The sequence below is a fragment of the Leptonychotes weddellii genome, chromosome X, assembly GCF_054177405.1.
Source record: "Leptonychotes weddellii isolate Sample4059 chromosome X, ASM5417740v2, whole genome shotgun sequence".
Taxonomy (NCBI): Eukaryota; Metazoa; Chordata; class Mammalia; order Carnivora; family Phocidae; genus Leptonychotes; species Leptonychotes weddellii.
In genome coordinates, this window is record NC_138385.1 from 99,722,012 (window position 1) to 99,745,365 (window position 23,354).

Sequence of the window (23,354 nt, forward strand, 5' to 3'; positions counted from 1 at the left end):
TCCCCTTATCTCTGCCTCTTAGATGTTTTCTGAAGCCCTTGATAGTGAAGACTTTGTTATTTCTTTCTAGAGCCTGGCACACTTCCTAGTACATACCAAGTGATAATTACACATTCATTGAATTTACTTAAGTAGGTATATAAGAAGTCTGTGCATTCCTCTATTTCATGAATTTCAAAGAATGTATTTCAGTCCCACTTAAATTTAGGATCCTCATAAAGAAAATCCTAAAGAGGATCCAGTCTGTACCGTCCAAAGTGCAAACTTTTAATTGTGAGCAAAGGATTAAGAAGAATAAAGGGCAACCACGGGTGAATTTTCCAAGAAGTAAACACTTCTGTTGTGCTGGTCTTGATGATATATATGGCGGTCAGCAGTGATAAGACTCCCGAAGGATAACTAAATAACCCTGTACTGTAAAATATACTATCAAACTAAAATTGCTGAGAGAACAAATAAAATCTAAGGATTGAAAAAAACCCATAACTATTAGAATAGTTCTGCTGTTGTGTGTTTAAGAGCAAATCGGGAGGTTGCTATGGCATTGACTCATGCGTGCATAGCAACAGAGCGAGCTCAAGTGATTCAGCTCAGTAAAAGAGGAAATTAGCTCACCATTTCCCTTTCCCCAAATCAGAGTCAGATATCCAAATATTTCATTTTGAAATGGTATATCCATCAACATGTTCTAATGGATAAAAGTCAATAGTGCGGGCTGGGGGGAAAGGTCACAAGATGAAATTCGTATGCCATGTGCTTACTTTAGAGAATGCAACTCATGTCTAAAGAATCTATTAACTATCTGTGAATCCTGCTCTCTCCCGCTAGAATTGAGTTTCTCAGTGGCATATGTTGGGTGACTATACCATGATGAGTAATAATTTGGCAAAAGACAGCAATTTATCAGCCCATATAACTTTGGTCTAATGAAAGTTGATCATGATAATATTTTGAGAAAGAAACATTGTTCAGCTGTGAAACTATAATTCTCTGTGTGTAACAACCCTCCAGGGAAGGGGTAGATTTTGCGAGGGTAATATGTGAAATTTAGTCATTATCTACTGCACAAAGCAGAGGTCAGCCGTGGGTGTGTATGTGGGAGGCACCATTATGAAATCAGCCCACAGCCACTGCACCCCTGGGGTAAGCCAATACAAACAGAGCCAAGTGTCCCAAATGCTGACATTTTATCACATGATTATTTTAAATATTATTTTAACCACTGTCTTTTCTTGTATTGTTTATCCTCCACATCTTGAGTTTGTTTCCTGTTTCCTTTCTTTAAACTGATAAATGAGAAATGAGGAAGTATGGTTTGAGTCAGTACTTGACCACGAACACGGGGAATTAATTGACCCCCTGCTTCCCAAAAGAGCCCCGAGCCTGTGAAGCTTGGATTCTTCAATTTGCTCTGAGTTGACTTGGGTTTTGGAAATGCCATAATTTTATTCATTTGTTTTTCAATTTATATACAGTAAAATTCATCTTTTGGGGGGTACAGTTCTATGAGTTTTGATAAATACACGATGTTGCATAACCACCACCACAATCAGGATGCAGAAGAGTTCTGTCACACTCCCCCAACCCCCCGCAAATTCCTTCATGCTGCTTCTTTATAGTCAACCCCTCCCTGCACCCCCAGGTCCTGGCAACCACTAATCTGTTGAAGTCATTCTATTTTGACTCTTCTTTGTTTTTCTCTTCTTTGTTCCTTCATGCAACAACCATTTATTGCGAGAACTGTGTTCTGGGCTTTGAGGTGTTGGGGATTAAATGGCAAACAAGACTGACGTGGAGCTTTTCAATGCAGAAACAAGACCGTGAACAATGATACATCAGTAATTCCAAGTTGTGGCAAATGCTGTGTAGAAAATAGATTTCTGTGATAACAGATATCAGAAGATGGACTCTAATTTTAGATAGAGTGCTAGAGAATGTTGCTCTGAGAAGGTGGCATTTAATCTGAGGACCGAAAAGAGAAGAAGCCAGCTCTGTGAAATGGGCAGGGGGTGAGGGCACACGGGGCAGTCATTCCAGGCAGAAGGAACAGCATGTGTGACGCAGGGTCTGGTAAGAGAAGGGAACATAAAGTGCTGTGGACAGATAGGCAGGGCCTAGCTAAAGGGTATGTACTTTATTCCACTGCAGCTGGAAGCCATTGAATCGGGATGCATCTTTATTTAGGGATGATTTGATTGATGTTTTGAGTTCTGTGTAGAACATGGATTATTAGAGAGTGAGAACGGATGCAGGGTGGTCACTGGGCCACGGCAACCATCCAGTTGACTATTGAGGGGGGATTGGGCTTGGGTAGCAGCTGTGGAGATGGAGAAGGGATGGATTTGCAATGTATTTTAGAGGTAGAAAAAAACAGGACTAGGTGTTTAATTGGCTATGGGATAGGAGACTGATGAAGGAAAAGAAGGAACCAAATGCAACTCCCAAGTTCTTGCTTGAGCAACCAGGTCAGTGATGCTATTTACCCACATGAAGAAGATATTGAGAGAGAAACAAGATTGTGGTGTGGGGGGAATTAAGTTTGGTCTCTGGACAGTTTTAAGGAGAGAAACCCACTAAATATCCATGTGGGGACCTGAAGCCCCTAAATGGACATATGCCTTTAGAATTCAGAGGAGAGCTTGGAGCTGGAGAGAGAAATTTATGCCTTCATTTAACAATTATTTATTATATCATTAATATAACATTTACATATATTTTATATATGTATTGTTAATATACTTTTGATGTATTAATATTAATATAATATTAATCCATATCATACATATTAATTTAGTCACTGACATTTCTTGAGGGCTTGCTATGAGTCAGGCTTAGATGAAGAAATGGGAATACGACGGTAAAGAGAAACCTACGTGATCTGAGGCAGGCTGGCAGGAGAGAAGACTTCGTTAAATAGTCACACACCTGTGTGTAAAATTAAAGTGACAATAAATTCCACAAAGGAGAGGCTTCTGTGAGGGGGCACAATAGAGAGATCTGACTTAACTCTTGGTGGTTTGGGGTTCAGGAGAGACTTCCCCCCACACTGGAGGATGAGGACGGGGGAAGGGTACTGGGTCAAAGAAAGAGCATGGATGAAAGGTCATGTGACAGAAGACCAGAGATTTTGGTTCCCAGATGTCAGATCGACTGTGATTCCAATTTAGAAGTCCAGGAGTGCACCCCAGATTTTCACAAGCACTTCAGGCAATTCATTTCTTTTTTTCAATTTTTTTTATTAACATATAATGTATTATTTGTTTCAGGGGTACAGGTCTGTGATTCATCAGTCTTACACAATTCACAGCGCTCACCATAGTACATACCCTCCCCAATGTCCATCACCCAGCCACCTCATCCCTCCCACCCCCCACCACTCCAGCAACCCTCAGTTTGTTTCCTGAGATTAAGAGGCAATTCATTTCTTCAACAAATACTTCTTGAGCACCAAGGTATGCCTGGGACTCTTTCAGGTTCTGGGAATTCAGCAATTAATGTCAAAGGTTTCCTTTCCTGATGGAGCTTATTTCTGGTGAGTCTGACTCAGGAGGTTCCTAGACCCTGAGCACATCTTGTGAAGGTTTGACTGAAGAGATACCAACCTAGAACAGAGCCATGAGGTGCGCCATCATTTGGAGCTTGAAAAAAGGAAGCGCAGCAGCAAAGAAGCAAACCCAAGTGGCTAGTGAAGGCAGAAGTGAGGAAAATGATGTTTTTAGCAAAAGCTAGGAGAGGAAACAGATGCAAGATGACTGGGTGAGTGGTCAGCTCAGTCTAATGCTGCTGTGGAATCGGGTGGAATGAAGGCAGAACAATCCCCCACCCCCGAACTTTACAACATGGTATCGTAGGCAATCTTGACCAAACCAGTTTTATCTGAATAGTGGAAGCAGAATACAGACTGAATTGTATTAAAGAGTAACTGGGAAGTGAAAAATTGTACAGTGAGAAGACATGGACAGTTAGAAAGTAGAAACTTGCTGATGAATCTCGAGAACTTTGCCTTCAGCTTGGGGCTTCGTCACTGTCCTTTAGGAAAGAGTCTTGTGGCAGTGGTGAGGTTAAGCAACTTCTTTTGGCCTAATTTGCCCATCGTAAAGGAGGAAAGTCATAATTCATTCTAAGATTGAGATTACTGAGGATGAAATGGGGTAGTATATGCACACAGTGAATACTCAAGTAATGGCTTGCATATTTAGAGTGTTTTCAATTGTACTTTACACATGATATAAAATTCTCATTAAGTAACATTAAATATCAAGTGCAAGCAAGAATAAGATCAGGATTATTATTATTAATTGATTGTCAAGGGAGGAATTAGGGGAGGTCAAGTAACTTGACCTAATCACACTGCTACTAAGCTGTGGCCCCTAGATTTGAAATTCACGTTTTCTGACTCCATTCTATGCTGTGTTTGCTCCATTTGGTGTTATCATTTCATTCCTCTACAGATTTGTAATCTGCTTAAGTAGACACAGAATGTTCATCCACTTTGTATCCCCCCTCCCCCGCCACTTCATTTAGCCCAGTGTCTGGCATAGGCAGGGTTCTCCATTGCAAGTGGCAACGAAGTGAAGTTCCCGGACCCTTGGTCCAACCTTCTTGAGCTGCTCTTGTTTCTGATGCTCCAGTTGGTATTCAGGAGAAATGCTTTTGATCTCAGACACCCAAGCTAATTTGGGTTACACATATCAACAGTGGAGAAAATGGGATAAACAGAGTAAGGGTGGAGAAAGTACTTAAAAATGATGGTAGAAATGGCATAGTGTTAGCAGAAAAATAATATGTGTATCTTATTTTATTGAAAAATAAACACTAACAGTAAAGCGTAAGGAAGCAAATAAAATTAACCAGTTTTTGTTAGGTGTCATTCATATATATATATGTATGTCAAATATATTCCATCCTGGTGTATTCTTCCCCTCCAAATAGAAATCCTGTGATTATCAGTAGAAAGTACCAGTAAGAAGATTACCCAGAGGGTCAGAGATCAGGAAGCATTCTCAGGACCCATCAAGGAGCCTAAGAACAGTGGGCTCTAGGAGTCTCGTGGAAAGCTTGAAAGATGTCTGTCACCTATTGAAAGAAAAGACTTAAGAAAAGTAGACTTACTCTGTACACGTCTCCCTGGGATCTTACTTACGGGCTCAGAGGAACTGCCTAGAACAAACATGTGGAGAATGCCCAGTGATTGTACTTGGTTCCATTATTCCCCTGCAGTGGCAAGTGTGACCTGCAGAAGCTGTGCTTTCTGGGTCATCTCTACAGTCTTTGTGAGTATTGCCTGGAAACTAGAGAAGGGAAATAGAGCCAGACCACCCCCCAGATTCCTTCCCAAATCTATTGGATTGGGTCACTTGAAACTGCCCTTTTTATAGGTCCAAAATTATCAAATGTTAACCATTTCGTATAGTCCAACCAAAAAGTATGATCCTGATTACCATAAGTGAAAAGGTATGGATGAAGGGAGATTCTTGTTGGTTTAAAGTTGGATCAGTTGGTAGAAGTCTGGAACCAAATATTAGGGCCTCTCGATTTTGTGAGCCAGAGCCAAGGCATTTTTGTTCCCGACTCTATTTGAATAGTATCTTGGATGAGAGAATGCCAACATCATCTATTTATTACCTTCCATGCTTAGATTATCTGAAAAGAAAGGAAAAGACCTTTAAAGCTGGAGTGATTGTCTAGACAGTCCTAAAATAGCTGCTCCCAGGTGCAAAGGAAGCAGTAAAATGCAGACAAAGCATGAGGATCCTTTGCCAAAAATACGGTGTTTGAACTTTCATAAGCTCCCTGTAAATTCCAAAGGAGAAAATGGCCAGGAGACTAAATCCCAATAATTACGATCATTAGTTACTTTAATTTACCACCATTTACTTCACACAGAGGCATTCTCTGCAAGCTAAATTAAATGAAATATTTTTTTGAGATAATCATTTGGATAATTCAGAGCTAAAATAGTCCCAGCTAAGATATTTAGCTGACTGAAACACCTGTGCAAGCTTTAATTTAAAATATGCAGAAAATTGACTGCATTTTCACTTCACTGTGGGGGTATTGTAATAAAAAACAAGGTGGTTTATGTAATTCCCCACAAAGTCATATTACATTGTATAGCATGGGTGTAGGTAATAAAATTGCATTGAATCAAAAATGCATTTCTGGCGAAACAAGCCATGGTGTGGTCATACCACAGAATACAATTTGATCATAAAAAGGAATGAACTATTGATACACACAACAACTTGGATGGATCTCAAGGACATTATGCTGAGTGAATAAAGCTCGTCAAAAAAAGCTGCATGCCGTATGATTCCATTTATATAACATTCTTGAAATGACAAAATTATAGAAATGGAAAGCAGATTAGTGGTTGCCAGATTTAAGAAGGTGTTAGGTTGAGAGGGACGTGAGAGTAGCTATAAAGGGGCAGCATGAGGGATCCTTGTGACAATGGAATGTTCTGTGTCTTGACTGTTGTGATAGTCCCATAAATCTACACATGTGATAGAATTGCATAGAATTACACACACACACACACATTCACACACACAAATGAATGCATGCAAGGTTGGTGAAATCCGAGTAAAGTGATTGGATGGTATCAGTGTCCGTTTCCTGGCTGTGACATTGTACTACGGTTACACAAGATGGTCTCTCTGGGGGAGGCTGGGTGACAAGTATGGGAGAGCTCTCTGTATTAGTTCTTTTTTTTTTTTTTTTAAGATTTTATATATTTGACAGAGAGAGAGAGAGAGACAGCGACAGAGGGAACACAAGCAGGGGCAGAGGGAGAGGGAGAAGCAGACTCCCCGCTGAGCAGGGAGACCGATGCGGGGCTCGAACCCAGGACCCTGGGCAGAGGCTTAATGACTGAGCCACCCAGGTGCCCCTCTCTGTATTATTTCTTACAGCTGAATAGGAATCTACAATTATCTCAAAATAAAAATTTAATTAAAAAATGTATTTTCTCAAAATTGTTGAAATTCAGTCAAACTCTGGATATTAATGTTGGAAGAGAGTCTCCTTTAGGTATACAGTCCACTAGATATCAGATAGAGGACCCTCTGACATCACCAGCAAGCCAAAACCACACATATACCAGTGGGTGGGGTTTCTGCACTGTGGACAAGGGAATGCATGCACCCTTTAGAACATTTTAGTTTGCTTTGTGTTTGTTTGCATCATTAAAATTTGCAAATGAAGGTGAATGTATGCATATATCTCTACGATTCATCAGCATTCAAATACAGGAATAAACCAGATGTCTTGGGGAGGCCCTGTAATGGGAAGTACACGAAACAACTGGATAATTTGAGTTTATTCAGACAAGGCATATTTCTAGGGGACAGATCTAAAAGGAGCTTGTTAATGAAAAGAGTGGTAGCAGAAAGGGCCACCAAGTACGAGCAATGGTTCTTCTGAGAACACATTCGCTAAACCTTTAAAATCTGTTAAAGGGACTGAAATGAATAGACTGGAATGAGAGGTAAACACATCATTTGGAAATAGACTTGGGTACTTTGTTCTCATTGGTTTAGCAATATGCTCAATTTTGTTTGTTGTTATACATAGCTTCACAGTTAGTCTTAAAGTAAACCGTAGCCAGATATGTCTCTGATTTCTCTGTAATCAGTTCCATTTGCGCAGGGAAGTCCAATCAACAAATAGTTATCAGCTATCTTACCCATGACAACCTTGGGTGAGGTGGCATAGCGGGATTAGACAAAAGTGCTTCTCTGTGATGGCCTCAGACCTTCAAACCAATAAAGTAGAAGAATAACACGTGGTAAATCAATTGCAGATACGTAGCATTTGAATTCGCATGGATAGTTTGGTTAGTGGGCCTGATTAAATAGCTTTACTTTGCAGCTCAAAGAGCCTTGTATTCACTCTGCCTGCCTGTCTTCATCACAGTTTTGTCATTAAGAGCATAAGCAGTTGGCTCCTTTCTTTTACTTATTTTATTTAACAATCTCTTCTAAAATGCTGACCATGTGCTAGAAACCATTCTAAGAGCTTCATAAATATTAGTGCATTTTAATTCTCCAAGCAAACCTAGCTTATTTGCATTTTGCAAATGAGGAAGCCTACGCACAGAAAGGCTAAGGAAGTTGCCCACAGTCACACAGCCAGTTAAGTATGATTCCCTTTTAGGATTTACCTCTTGACACCAATCTCTATGATCAAGCCATTAGTATGTGTTCTGCTAGAGTCCTAGGAGGGCCTAATGAAGCTGATTGAGAAAGGAGAGGAGAGGCATCCTTCTGATATGCCGTGTCTATTCATTCCCTCATTCAACTTCATTCCTTCATTTGGTTCTTCCTCAAATGTTTTTTAAATGCCAGCCGGGGTCAAAGCATTATGATGGGCGATGCAGACAAAAATATGATTTTGGTTCTCATAGAATTTACATGCTATGTGGGAGATGAGACTTGTTACACAAGTTTTTTTGAATGAAAGGCCTTTGGGGGCAAATGTTCTGACAGTGGCCCGGATAAAATGTCTATAAAATGTCTAGCGGGGAGCAGATAAAGCAAAGATTGTCTTCAGCTGGGGAAGGAAGGGAGCATCATCAGAGTTGGCCTGGAAGAAATGGCACTCGAGCGGATCTCCAGAAGAGGCAGCGAGCGTGTTGATATGCGGGAGGGAAATTCAGCTTGCTGGTCTACTAGGGACACGTTCCTGAAAGGGAGTGTAAGCGCTAGGATTGGAGACTCTGGTAGTGGCAGAGGGGAGGTGAGGAAGGGAGGATAGGGAAGTCTAAGGAAAATGGGGACTACACTGAGGGGTAAGTTGAGGCCAGCATGGTGGGATCAGCCCGTGTGGGTTGTGCGAAGCCCTGAGGAGTTGCCGGTTGTCCTTTTACAGTATGGGGAGCTGTTGAAAGTGTCTAGGCAGTGGAGTGGCATCAGGAGACTTCTGCTGGCAGTGAACAGGAGGGCTTCGAGGAGGAGAGGCTTCAGGTGGGGAGACCATCCTGTCGCATGAGTCCAAGCAGAAGCGTATGAGGGGTTCATCAAACATGAAACGTAGAATCACCACACGACCCAGCAGTCCAGCTCCTAGGTGCACACTCCAAAGAAGCAATTCTACTCCTAGGTATATGTTTCAAAAGAATTGAAAACAGGTGTTCAAAAAAAAAAAAAATACTTGTATGCGAGTGTTCATTGCAGCTCTAGCCACCATAGCCAGAAAGTGGAAACAACCCAGGTATCCATCCACAGATGAATGGGTAAACAAAATGCCGTCTGTCTTTACCATGGATTATTGTTTGGCCGTAGAAAGGAAAGAAGCACTGATTCATGCTACAGCAGGGGTGAATCCCTAAAACGTTAGGTCACATAATGTATGATTCCATTTATAGGAACCATCCAGAATAGGCAGATCCATAGAGACAAAAAGATACATGAGTGATTTTTCAGGGGTTGGAGGGAGGGAGATTGGGGAGACACTACTTAGTGGCTCCTGGCTTTCCTTTAGGGATGATAAAAGTGTTTTAGAGCTAGACAGAGGGGGTGGTTGCACAACACTGTGAGTATCCTGAATGCCATTGAACAATACACTTACAAATGACTGGTTTTATATTACGTGAATTTCACCTCCATAAGAAACAAAACAAAACCGAAAAGCCTCTGTGGGCCTGGGCCAAGGCAAGGATGTGGGAATGGAGGGGAATAAGGGAGAGGTCTGAGAAGCCCCTCAGGAGAATTGGCCAGTTTCGTGGAGGCGATAGGGGAGAGATCCTGAGGTTTCTAGCCTGAGTGCCGAGATGAATGGTGACACCATTTGCCACGTGACTCACATGATTAACCAAATCTATTCTCTTCACTTTGACTCTGCCACTTCCTAGCTCCGGGTCTATGGGCAAGTTTGTGCATCCTTCTGCCTGTAAAATGGAAACAGTGGTGGTGTCGTCATGATCAAGTGAGTGAACATATCTGGAGCATAGAGCTCAGTGCCTGGCACACAGGAGACCCTCAATTAATATTTGTGAAATGCCTAAAGGACCACGTCTATTTGTTTTTCAACATAATACTGTTTTTCGTAGAGATGCCAAGAGGGTAGTCGCTATGTCTTCTGGAATTCTAAGACACGTGCGTATCTCATTACCCTTGACAAATTTGCTGGGTTCCCCTAGGATTCTGAGGCAGCATGGTGGAGTGCCCTGGGGGCTTAGAATTGTGTTTACAGCAGTGGCTGGCCCATAGGAAGTGCTAAAGAATTGTTAGCTTTTGTTGTTGTCATTGGGGTGGTGGTGGTGGTTATAAACTGATGGCCAGAGTCCGCTTGGGAATGTACTTTAACACAGACACAACCCTCAGACACCTGGTCTTGGAAGGAGCTGGGATAGATAACAGAAATAAGGGTTAGCTAGTTGGACTATTTAATTACTAATCAATTCATTAAAACAACTGTCAATGTCCATACTTAATTTCAGGTAGGTGAGGGGGAAAATGGCTTCAGTTTTCCAATTTGTCATTCTTCCTAGCTAAACAAACAGCTGATGATGATAAGAATGTTAGATTATTGAATACTCAAGGCAGACTTGTGAAATATTGAAAAATGACTACTCCAACGTTAATCCATAAAATCCTGACCATCATGGAGAAAACTAATGAATCATTCCCCTGACATCAGCTCCAGGAACTTCCTGTAATGCTCTCCTAACCCCCGTGTCAGCCTTGCCCCCTGTTCTTGTGTAGGTGTAGCGGGATTAGTTGAATTACAAAGATGCTAGAGCATCTTTTTCCATTTAGAGGAAAAGCCCGTTTTTAACCCTTGGCTATTTTAGATTTTTTTTTTTTTTAATTTATTTGACAGAGAGAGAGAGACAGCGAGAGCAGGAACACAAGCAGGGGGAGTGGGAGAGGGAGAAGCAGGCTCCCCGCGGAGCAGGGAGCCCGATGTGGGACTCGATCCCAGGACCCCGGGATCATGACCCGAGCCGAAGGCAGACGCTTAACGACTGAGCCACCCAGGCGCCCCAACCCTTGGCTATTTTAATGAGTTACCATAATGCCTCTATGACTATCAAATTGATTGTCTTTCACAGAATTGGCCATTTTTAGCCTTGGGAGAATTTGATTAGAATATTCAGTTACTTGGTCTGAGGAACAACCCAGCTGTGGGTTAATGTTCTTTGGACTGAATGTGTTGAAAATTAAAATTAGAATTTTTGTACACCAAAGCCTCGGGTGACTTTTGGCGACTTCAGGGCACCAAAATAACTGGATTTGGAGCTAAGTTGTACTAAAAAGATTTTCTACTGCCTTCCACCCCATCCAGTCACCCCATCCAGTCTTATGCTGGTCCATGAAGTCATTGGGACGTGTCCCTATAAAATTGCTATACTACCACACGGAATAATGAGGCTCTGATGTTTGCGGATAAAGGTACAAGGTTTGGAAATGATTTTGGACAGTCTTTTATTCTTCCTTCAGTAAAATGAGAACATTATCACTAAGCTAATACCAAAACAACAGCATTCACAAAACAAAAGTGATTTTCTTTTGATGGAAGGGATTCAGTATAAACTGTCACTGAATGATGTTTGAATGGGTGTCACCTTACTGCATGTCCAGAGAAGCAGGCCAGGGACTGACTAAATCAGCAATGGTTGGGTTGATGCTTTTGGCCATCCCTATAAGGTGCTTTTCTAACAGAATAGATTAACCAAAGATTTGAGGTAACTTCTGCAGTCACAGAGCCCATTGCAAATGAAGATCCAGTCTTTTTGTTTTGATAAACACAGCCTATTTCCCTCTCTAGCCCAAGATTACACTCAAAAGCAGGTTGTGTTTGACTCAAAATTCTTAGGTACCATTGTGAAGTCAGGGTCAGATTCAATGACTCATATCTTTTTATCCCAGCACCTGCTTTCCTGGCACCTAGAGGGATTGGTAGGTAGTCACTAAATGAACTTATAATATCTATGTTTTGGTGCAGTGATGTTTCTTGCTTTTCTTTTGGTGTCCAAATGCCTCTATACTCCCCAGTAGTGGCCCTCTGGATTATGATACTCACTTGCTGTGCCCCTTCCAGAGGTGTTTACCATTTTCAAACTATTTGGTACTATGTAAGACATCCAGTAACATCAATTCTCTCCCAAACTTTTAAAAAAAGATTTATTTATTTAGAGAGAAAGAGCCTGTGAGGGAGGGGCAGAAGGAGAGGGAGAGAATCCCAAGCAGACTCCATGCTGAGCTCAGAGCCCGACACGGGGCTCGATCTCAGGACCCTGAGACCATGACCTGAGCCGAAATCAAGAGTCAGAAGCTTAGCCGACTGAGCCACCCAGATGCCCCTCTCCCAGTCTTTAAAGGGCTGAACTCAGTTTGGCCTTAAAACAAAAGAAGTGGATTACAGTCATGTTCTGTGGTGATACAACATAGTGATATATTTTGTCCTGGACTATTTGAAATTCAAGAGGAACTTTTGTTTTTCCTTTCAAGTCTTTGAATGGAATGTGTGAGCAAGATTTTCTTTCTTTCTTAGAAGGAGTGAATGCCAGATGCCCTTTGCTTACCTCAGTTTCTCACTCCTTACCTATTCAGAAACTTGAGACCTGTCTCCTGATATGTTGATGACCTGTAATCTAAAGAATACCATAGGCACTCAAGAAAAGTAAACACACAGGAAACATTTTTTTCCCTTCCTAGCATGAAGTTTTCTATTTTTCTTTCCTTTGGGTGGGATATAATACGAGTAATTTACACAGTGCTAGTCCCTAATGTAAAATTATAAAGTAATTTATATTTAGGAACATGTTTTTTTTTCTTTACTTATTGTGTATTTATTGTGTAATCAACAAATTATTTGTGTCAGGTCTGTCCTGTGATTTAATCAGAGGGTCTACCATGGCATTTCTTTGTTGAATTAAAAAATGGTTTTATTTGGAAAAGATACTCTGACCCACTGAAGACAAATTGTAGTTGAAGTTGAACAAGTGTTTAGTTCACGATGAGGCATTTGCAGCTGTAAGCAATCATATTACTCTGCCATCATTTCAGTTTCGTGGAAAATTAAGATGTTTACTTAGGGCTGTTAAAAGTTTGATTTTAATAGCAATTCCCAAGCAGTACAGAATATCACTTACGGCTGACATCAGGGGGAAAAAAAGACAGTTATTAAAACTCTTTGCTTATGCTTTAGCTTGTATTGATTTTTATGATGTGGTTTTTTTTTTGTTTTTTTTTTTTTTAGCACGTCAAGTGAGTTGCGTTTTACAGGGAAGGCATTGCTTTGACTCAGTATCCAAGTACATACTTGTGGCTCATAGAAGATAGATTCAATTAGAGAATGACACTGCAAGGACTGCCCACTTGGGGCTGCTTCGACTGTCCCCTCAATCTTCCATTTTCTTTCCTGCTCCATAAGATGCCAACAATAATAGCAAGAGGGGATAGTTAAAATTCCACCTGCCATGGAAGGAGAAAAATCTCTTTGGTAAATATCACATGCTCCCCAAAAAGGGACTCTCATCACAGTATCTTGAATTAGATGCTTCTTGCTTTGTTGTGCAGATTAAACCAGGGTTTCCCAGCCTCACGCTATTATTGATTGACATTTGGGACCGATCTTTTTTTTTTACTGAAATGTAGTTGACGTACAATGTTATATTCATTTCAGGTGTACAGCACAGTGATTCAACAATTGTATACATTACACAGTGCTCCCCACTTATGAAGGGTGTTTAGCAGCATCCCTGGTCTCTATCCACGAGATGCCAGTGGTGCCCTCCCCTGCATTGTGACATCCATAAATGTCTCCAGATATTTCCATCTGTCCTGTGAGGCGCTAGGGCACCCCAGCTGAGAACCACTAATCTAGCAAGAGCAATATAGCTTTTCTTTTTATCTTCTCAATTTAAAATTCTTTTCTTTTTTTTATTCCGTTCAGTTAGCCGGCATATAGTACATCATTAGTTTTTGATGTGGTGTTCGGTGATTCATTAGTTGCGTATAAGACCCAGTGCTCATCACAACAAAAAGAACTTTGATCTAGGATGTTTTCCTCTTTCAAATTGAGGTATCTTTTAGATCATTATGATTTCAACAATAAGTGTCAAATAATTACAGAAGTCAAAATTTAGGTTTGAGGTGTTTATTTGTGTGGGAATGTGAGTAACATAGTGACAGTATTTTCTGAAAGAATAATTTATATGTACAGACTAACAAATATTTTTTTCTGACTTGTGCATTTAATTATATGAAATGTTTTTTGGTGATATGATAATATTATATTTAGTGATAAATGAATCATCTTCATGAGAAAATTACAAAAAGAAATGAGGAAGAAATGAACAATTTAGAAAAAAAGTATAGCTTTCATATTTTTCCCTTTATTATTGACGTAGGTGTGTTGTCAGCACTTGCTCAAAAAACAAAACACATAGATACAGAGAACAGAATGGTGGTTGTTGGGGGGTGGGAAGCTTCACATGGTGATGGGCGTTAACTAGACTTATTGTGGTGATCATATGCAGTGTATACAAATATCAAATCATTACATTACATCGTACACTTGAAACTAATATAATGTTATATGTCAATTATACCTCAATAAAAAATTATTCTTAAAAACTTCCAGTAGGGGCGCCTGGGTGGCTCAGTCCGTTGAGTGTCCGACCCTTGATCTCAGCTCAGGTCCTGATCTCAGTGTTGTGAGTTCAAGCCCCATGTTGGGCTCCACACTGGTGTGGAGCCTACTTAAAAAAAAAATTCCGGGCGCCTGGGTGGCTCAGTTGGTTAAGCGACTGCCTTCGGCTCAGGTCATGATGCTGGAGTCCCGGGATCGAGTCCCGCATCGGGCTCCCTGCTCGGCAGGGAGTCTGCTTCTCCCTCTCCTGCTCCCCCCTCTTGTGCTCTTTCTCTCTCTCACTCTCTCTCTCAAATAAATAAATAAAATCTTTAAAAAAAAAAATTCCAATATTTCTTGTCAAATTTGAGTAATTCCTCTGCATTGCCACTGAATGTATTATAATTTTAGTAGTTATTGATAAGCATTTTGATCTCCAGATTTGTTATCATTAAACAATGTAATCACATATTTTTAAATAAACTTAGCCAAAAAAATGTGCATATTTTCTTTATTTGGAATATTAATTTCTCAGGTTAAAAAACTAAGTAGAGTCAATAGCCTTTGGCTTTAAATATACTTTCTCTTTTTTCATTTTACTAGCAAGTTCTACTAAGACAAAGTTTAAGGGCAAAAATCTCACTTAAATGGTTATGGTAATTGAGGATTTCTGTAATAATTTCACCAGGGAGGTTTTCCCCCCGGCTGATTACTGAGTAATTGATATTAACTATCAATAGTTATTTAAGATACATCTGATAACTAATGACAAAATCTTTAGAATTACAGGGTATATCATCCTCAGCAGTATTACTCTGAGATTCTCTCTTTAAACGGGGGAAACAGACTGTTTTCCTTCATCTAAAGTATAACAATAAGCAACACAGTTTCTATACAGTTTCCAATGCTAACACAGTCTGTGCTTCCATTTTGAAGAGAGCTTTATGTAAAACAGTGATAATATTTTGGTTTAAGCCCCAAATCACAAATTCGGGATGAGAATCCTTGGGTATTTTCATAAAATCATCAGAAGTATTTCAGTACATTTCTTCAAATGTTTATACCTAAGAAACAGTCACTCCAGATTTGTCAATCTGTTGTGATTAAATATGAAAATTTGTATACAACACGTTGGCAAAATTCACAGAATGAGTTCTGCATGAATATAAGATTTTGGAGAGTTTTATAATATTTATGACATTAGTTGATCAAATAAGCTTATGTAAACATGTGCTCCCAGTGCTTTTCACTGGGGGGAATTTTGACCCCCAGGACACCTTTTGCCAATGTCTAGAGACATTTTTGTTGTCGCAGTTGGGAGGGAATGGTTTGCTACTGGCATCTAGTGGGTGAAGACCGAGGATGCTGCTAAACATCCGTCAGTGCCCAGGACAGTCCCCTCCAACAAAGAATATTCTGGCCCCAAATGTCAAGAATACCAAGGTTGAGGAACTCTGTACTACCCTCGATGATTCGTGAAAATGTCTTTCTTTATTCTCCAATAATCTCTTGAGATGTCCCTCAGACCTGAGACACTTTGCGACTCTGCAGTTGGCATCAGTGTCTCGGTGGGCGTGCCAACTGTCCTACTCATGTAGGTCCCATCACAGTACAAAGACAAGATAATCCCTCAATACGTCCCTTATCTCATTTTCCAGAGCTGTCATTTTAACTGCGGTTCCTTCATAATGATTTCTCAGTAAGATACGAGCAGCTTTGATATTTATGGTCAGTTTATATTAATGATGGGAGTCAAAAGTTTTACTCCATTCCTGTGACAGATGTTTTTGAATTTCTGATGCAAGCTTGTTTTGAATAACTGCTTTGTGTTTTATTGGGGCACAAGTTTGTTTTTAATAGGATTACATTTAATTTGAAAATGAGTGTGTGTGTGTATGTGTGTGTGTGAGAGAGAAAGAGACAGAGAGAGAGAGGGATGGAGAGAGACAGAGGGAGAGAGAAACAGAGAGGGATGGATAGAGACAGAGAGAGTGAGGGAGAGAGACAGAGAGAGGGAGGGAGGGAGAGAGATGGAGGGAGAGATCTGTTGAAGTTCTGGGAGCTAAGATTTGAGAACCAACAGATTTTTAAAATGCATTCTTTTTTCATTCATTCATTTTATTGCAAAGTTACTTGTGAGTAGCATTTATCTCGCTATTTTTATTTATAAAATATTACATTTCTTTAGAAAATATATTAATTTTGGAAAGTGTTTGCTTTTCCTGTCTTTTATACTGACTTTTACTTCAAAATACCATTTTGCAACTCAATTTGTGCCTAATCGAACATACTTTTAAACAAATTGAAACTACAGGCCAATTGCTGCATCTAAATACTCTTAGAAACAGTCACCATTTCTCCTACTGCAATGCTTCCAATAAATTCCAATAAATTCTCTCCATAGCACAATCTGTGACAAATTACCTTTTATCAGACATATCTTTAGCACCAAAAAAAAAAAACAAAAAACCAAAAACCCCACACCACTTACACGTATCTACAGCTGTAGATGCTAAAATGCAGATTTTTTTTTTTTTTTTTTTTTTTTTTACTACAGCCTAGGAGTTCTTCATTTGGTGACCTTTTAAAATGACAGCTTTATTTCAATGTTTTCTGACTATATCATTTATTCAGTGGCTATTTCCTGAAATATTTGCAATTTGGGGCATTTGGAATATTTAATGGAATGATATAAATTGGAATTATTTCACAAAATCTGAGGCTGTGTGCATACACATCCATCAGTCAATCAATCAAAATATCTATCTATCCATCCATCCATCCATCCATCCATCCATCGATATACTAAGGGAGAAAGAGATATTGTCTCTGAACTGGCCAAAGCACACATCTTCCTTTTCTCTTTTAGGGCACAAATTTTGTCCCTATTCTTCCATCTCCCGTGTTCTCCCAACGTAAAAGACATCTGTGACAGGTCGCAGGTGGCCATCATTAATAATCATTTCAGTAGTGAAATCCATCATTCTTGGGATCATTCCCTCTCGTTGCACATTACCTCCTCGCTCCAGAAAGTCTTTGCTTTGGCCTCGTCTGTAAACATGTACCTCCCTTTTCAATGTCTGTCTGCATTTCACTTCCTGGAGAAGTAACCTTTTGTTTCTCAAGGATTTGAACAAATGGAATATGAAGTTTTTCCCGACTGCGCCAGCACAGAGTGACTTTTTTTTTTCCTCAGTCTTGCAACTGTTTACCCACTAAAATTAACAATTACGTTTCCTTGTGTACATGTCTTGTCTCCCACTAATTGGTACCCGCTGAGGTCTGAGACTGCACAGCCCATATTCTTTTAACTTGACCCTGAGGAGATGCAGGCCTAGCTTTTATTTAGGTTAAGGTTGGCATCCGGGGAACTGTGTTCCCATTGCATGCTGCAAACATGAGCCATCATAACCCTTAAATCAAGCGCTGTCAAACGAACACAAGGAAGCAGGCCACAGAGCTGTCTCTGAGAAGCTTTGTTCTTCGAACCACACCTCGAATATAGCTAACAAGGTTGACATCCAGCAAAGCCAAAATTGACTTGAAGTAATGTGGTTGGTTTGGTAACTGTAGACAATGACCGTAGACCTGAAAAAAAGAAGTTCCGAGAATAACATCTGCTTTTCTGTGTGATATTTTCTCGCCGTTGTTTAGAGAATTATAAATTGCTTTGTCAAGAGCTTGTTTACAAAAGCTTGGCCAATTTCAAAATGAAGCTGCCTTTGAGTCGTCCCTGTTTCATCTCACTATTTGGAAAAGAAACCTGAATTGTTAAAACGTAAATACATCAAGTTAAAAGCCAAAGGCAGTGAAAAGCAAGTCAAAGCAAGAAATGGACCACAATCGAACCATTCTCCTGGGAGGAAGAAGATACATGGCAATCATTTTTACATCTGACAATTTTGTTACTCAATTAAGTGGAAAGAATTGGAAAGCACCATAATATCTGTTTTCTCTCATGTATGATGCTGCAGTTTATATTGACAACTGATGATAATGGAAATTAAAGGATGTGAGAGTAGCCATATGTTCCCTAAAACATAGATCGGTAATGAGATAGAGGTGAAGATGGAGGCATAAGTGTAGGCGACGCTTCTGGAAGTGTGGTCTCCACACCAGCGGCATCTGCAGCGCCTGGGAGCTTATTAGAAATGCAGAACGTAAGGGGCGCCTGGGTGGCTCAGTTGGTTAAGCAACTGCCTTCGGCTCGGGTCATGATCTTGGAGTCCCGGGATCGAGTCCCGCGTCGGACTCCCTGCTCAGCAGGGAGTCTGCTTCTCCCTCTGATCCTCCCCCTCTCATGCTCTCTGTCTCCCATTCTCTCTCTCAGATAAATAAATAAAAAATCTTTAAAAAAAAAAAAAAAAAGAAATGCAGAACGTGGGCGCCTGGGTGGCTCAGATGGTTAAGCGTCTGCCTTCGGCTCAGGTCATGATCTCAGGGTCCTGGGATTGAGTCCCGCATCGGGCTCCCTGCTCCTTGGGAGCCTGCTTCTCCCTCTGCCTCTCTCTCTCTCTCTCTGTCTCTCATGAATAAATAAATAAAATTAAAAAAAAAAAAGAAATGCAGAACGTGATGGGGATTAAGAAGGGCATGTGTTGTGATGAACACTGGGTGTTAAATTCAACTAATGAATCAAGGAACACTACATCAAAAACTAATGATGTACTATACAGTGGCTAACTGAACATAATAATAAAAAAATTAAAATATAATAATAATAAAAAGAAATGCAGGGGTGCCTGGGTGGGTCAGTTGGTTAAGCGTCTGCCTTCAGCTCAGGTCGTGATCCCAGGGTCCTGGGATTGAGCCCCGCATCGGGCTCCTTGCTCAGCAGGGAGTCTGCTTCTCCCCTCCCTCTCCCTCTGCTGTTTCCCCCACTTGTCTCTCTGGCTCTCTCTCTCTGTGTGTCAAATAAATAAATAAAATCTTTAAAAAAAAAACAAAGGCAGATCGTGTGCCGGGTCAGAGTTGTGCTGAATCAGAAACTCTGGGGATGAGGGTGGGCGAGTCTGTGTTTGAACAAGCCGTCCAGGGGATTCTGGTGCATGTTCGAGTTTGAGAACCACTGACCTGTAGATGGATGGATGGATATGGAAGTACAGTCACAGGTACGGATGTAGGTACAGACAGAGGAACAGGTGTAAATACAGACACGGATACAAACATAGATATCGATAGACAGGCAGAGGTGTGGCTATATATGTAAATACAGACATTTGGAATTGCCACCACAGGATTTCTGCAGGGGAGCAAATTATTTCTTTGTACTAGGGATCTGTTTGGGTAAAGCCTGTTCTTTTTCTAGGCAATGGCTCTGTGACTTACAAAGTGAGAAAAATCTGCATTTGTTGAACATTTCTCCATGCTGTTCATCTGGTGTGCGCCCTGTCGCGACCGTCGCTGGGGCAGCTCCTTCTCTGAGAGCCTGGCTTGCTCCTCCCCTGCCTTTGCGCTCCTCGAGGCTGCTATCTTTGATTGGATCTGCAAGTGAATGGTAACAGAATTTCTAAGCTGGTGGTATCCTAAGCATCCGGTCTACTTTTCTGATTTCTTTTGTGCTTGTGTCTGCCCCTCCCGTCTTAGGTTTTGAGCATTATCTACCTTATTTTCAGCCAGCCATTCATATGAAGCACTGTTTACAGTGGGGATGAATTAGAAACAACATAAAGATGTGATAAAAGGGAGTTTTAAAATACATTATAGTAGATTTCAAAATAGTATGATACCATTTGGGAAGAAAATCTCAATATGCTAGAAAAATATTTGGGAGAATAGTCACGAAGACATAATCAGTGATTCTTGGATTATAGATTATTTTAATATTATTCATTTTGCTTATTTCTGTAGTTCTGATGTTTTTGGTTAGGAGCTTGCATTGCTTTTATAATAGGCAAAGGTAATATTATAAATTAACATACATAAAACAATAAAAATAATAAAAGGAAGGGATTATGATTTTATCTTCTTCTCCCCACTGCACCTTGATTTTAAGAGTCCATCAATTATGTCAGTTCTATTCGTTCATCAGTTTTCACATTAAAAAAATTACTGCTGGATAGTACAATTAAATGACAACTCTGCCCACGGAAATGACAGGAAGTCCACTCTAAATAGATCATTGATTTAGTCATTAAAACCATGTAGAATTCCTATTTAGGGAGAAGGGAATATTTAAGTGTATGTGGCCATAAGAAAATGTCTCCCTTTGCTTTTTACACAAGATGTATGGTGACTTGTCATGCTCAGGAAGTGTTTTGAAGTGGATAATGGCTCTTTTCCTGATATTTGGAGTCATGTGGCTTAATCCTCTTTTGGAAGCCTTCCTTTGAAGATAAACATAGGCATTGGTTTTCGCTTAATTCTCCTTCCCTAAAATCCCTTTATGCTCTAAAATTCTACAGTTCCATAATGAGTGTGGATAAGCCGCAATTAACAAATGGGAAAATGAGCCATTTTATTTTTGTCCTGCACATAAAACTGAACCCATAGGATCTTGCCCCAAGGTGGGACCTAGGTTATTTGTCCAAGCTCTAGGATGCCCCAGGATAAAGCTGTGTGCTGTGTATGAACTGTGATGGTGGACCCCAGATCACTTTGATGCCCCTGGCAGATAATAACAGCAAAATCCACTTAAATCAGCTTAAATAACAGATAATCACAAGTATGGTGGGTTTCATCCAGCCACTCTGGATCTTTTTCCTGCCATTTTCTTCACTTTCTGTTCCTCGAAGCATCTCTAAGCCGGTATTGAGAGAACCTGCGGCAGTTGAGATAAAACTGACAACGTTTAGGCCAGTGGTTCCCAACTTGGGGTCATCCCCACCCCGCCCCCCACCACCAAGGGACACCCGGCGATGTCTGGAGACATTTTTGTTTGTCACAACTGAAGCGCTGCTACTGGCATCTAGTGGGGAGAGACCTGAGTCACTACTAAACATCCTGCAGCACACAGGACAGTCCCCCACAACAGAGAGTGACCCAGTCCAGAATGTCAGTAGTGCTGAGGTTGAGAAACGCCAGCATACAGGAAGAAAATGTTTGCTTTTCCTGCGTCTCTTGCTTACATTCAAACAAACATTTTGCAGAAGCCCCCAGCCACCTTTCCCTCAAGTGCCTCTGGCTGTAAGGAAGGCTGATGGCTTTAGGTCTGGGTTCCAGAATCAGTCATGGGCAGGAGGGGGCGGTATCCCCAAGATCAGCTCACTCAGCCCCAAACTACGTGGGAATGGCCACTCTGTACACTGTCCATGTGAACAATAAATGTACATCACGGATTGGTACTATTGTGTTATGAGGAAGAAAGTGTAATTCAGGCCTCATTAGGAATCCTGTGAGCTGCTAAGGAATAAACACATTCTCCATAGCAATTCAAGTTCTCACTGTGGGATTTGGGGAAGTTCTTCTGCACCTGTATTTTTTTTTTTCTGGGTCATCTGCATGAATACCTTTTTAAGAAAAAGATACAACTGGAAGTGACTCATTGACAATCCAGAGCTTGTTTCAAGAAATTGTCTTTACTGAGGAGAAGTGACTATTTTAGAGACGGTTTTGTAAAACCAATCTCTATACTGAATCATTTAGCAATTTTATTATTTTTACAGTTTTATTTACATAAGAAATCTCTACACCTAACGTGGGGCTCGAACTCACAGCCCTGAGATCAAGAGTCAGATGTGCTTCTGACTGAGCCAGCCAGGCACCCCAGCAATTTTATTATTAATTGAGGTGAGAGATGATGTTAGTCTGGACAAGGAGGGAACAGTGGAAATGAGGAGAAGAGGTCAGATTCAGGCACGCTTTGAAGATAGAGCCAACAGGCCTTACTAATGGATTGGCTGTGGAGTATGATATGGAGTCAGAGGGAACAAGGAGTCAAGGTTTTGGCCTGAGTCACTGGAAGGATGAACTTACCATTGACTTAGCTGGGGAAGACCAGAGAGGAGCAGGTTGGGAGGAAGTTGAAGAACTCATGGAATTCAGGAAAAACCAGCCACTTTCGTCATTTGAGCAAGCCAGGAAGCTCTTCCTGCCTTCAATTTTAATTTTCTTAACACTATCCACTTATAGCCTAAAACAGTCAAGTTACAGGCTAAAGCACTTACCTTACTATTCTATTTATCTGGCCAAATGGTTCATCCTTCCCCTCCAAGGTGAGAAATGTCTGTTTCTTTCTTTCCAGGTGTATATGCAGGCTCTGAAAGATATTTACCAGAGATGACTTATTTTACCAAAAACGGCTACTGATAATCTGCATTTATGGGCCCTTAGTGAGCTTAATATCAATTAATAGTGTATGTTTTTCCTTTAGGTGAAACGTTATCTTGGATTTCTCAGAATTAAACCACACATTTAGAGAGTGGACACTGGATCTCTGTGATATATTTTTCTAAAATAATACATATAGTCTAGATAGAAGTAATAGCTCTCAAATTTTATTTGCATAACAATTTCCTGGAAAGTTTCTTAAAAATGCAGATTCCTGAGCCCCAGAAGGCCGACTGTGGTCAGTTCAGGACTGGACTCCAACTGGTCCATGTCATCCATTACACATCATTATCTGATTACAGGGCCCAAGAACCACAAGCTTTCCAGGAGCCCACACAAATGTCTGCAAGCTGAAAAGGAAATTATTGGCTCCCAAGGCAGTTATGCAAATGCTTACCTATACATCTAAAAGCACAGTATGTATCAATTTCATTGTCAGTGAGTATTTTGAAACAATCTTATCTCATGTGAAAGCAATTTATAATACACATTTTTCTCTCTTAGTG

The 23,354-nt window shown here is 40.6% G+C and overlaps 1 protein-coding gene and 1 long non-coding RNA gene across 7 annotated transcripts in view; both read left to right on the top strand.

Moving 5' to 3' along the window:
- Positions 1-23,354, top strand: part of ARHGAP6 (Rho GTPase activating protein 6) — a 455,537-nt gene that overhangs the window by 290,358 nt on the left and 141,825 nt on the right. The window lies entirely within an intron of this gene.
- Positions 140-16,834, top strand: LOC145717901 (uncharacterized). Its single transcript, XR_014141408.1, has 2 exons — positions 140-13,609; positions 14,128-16,834. It is a non-coding gene; the product is annotated as an uncharacterized LOC145717901 (long non-coding RNA).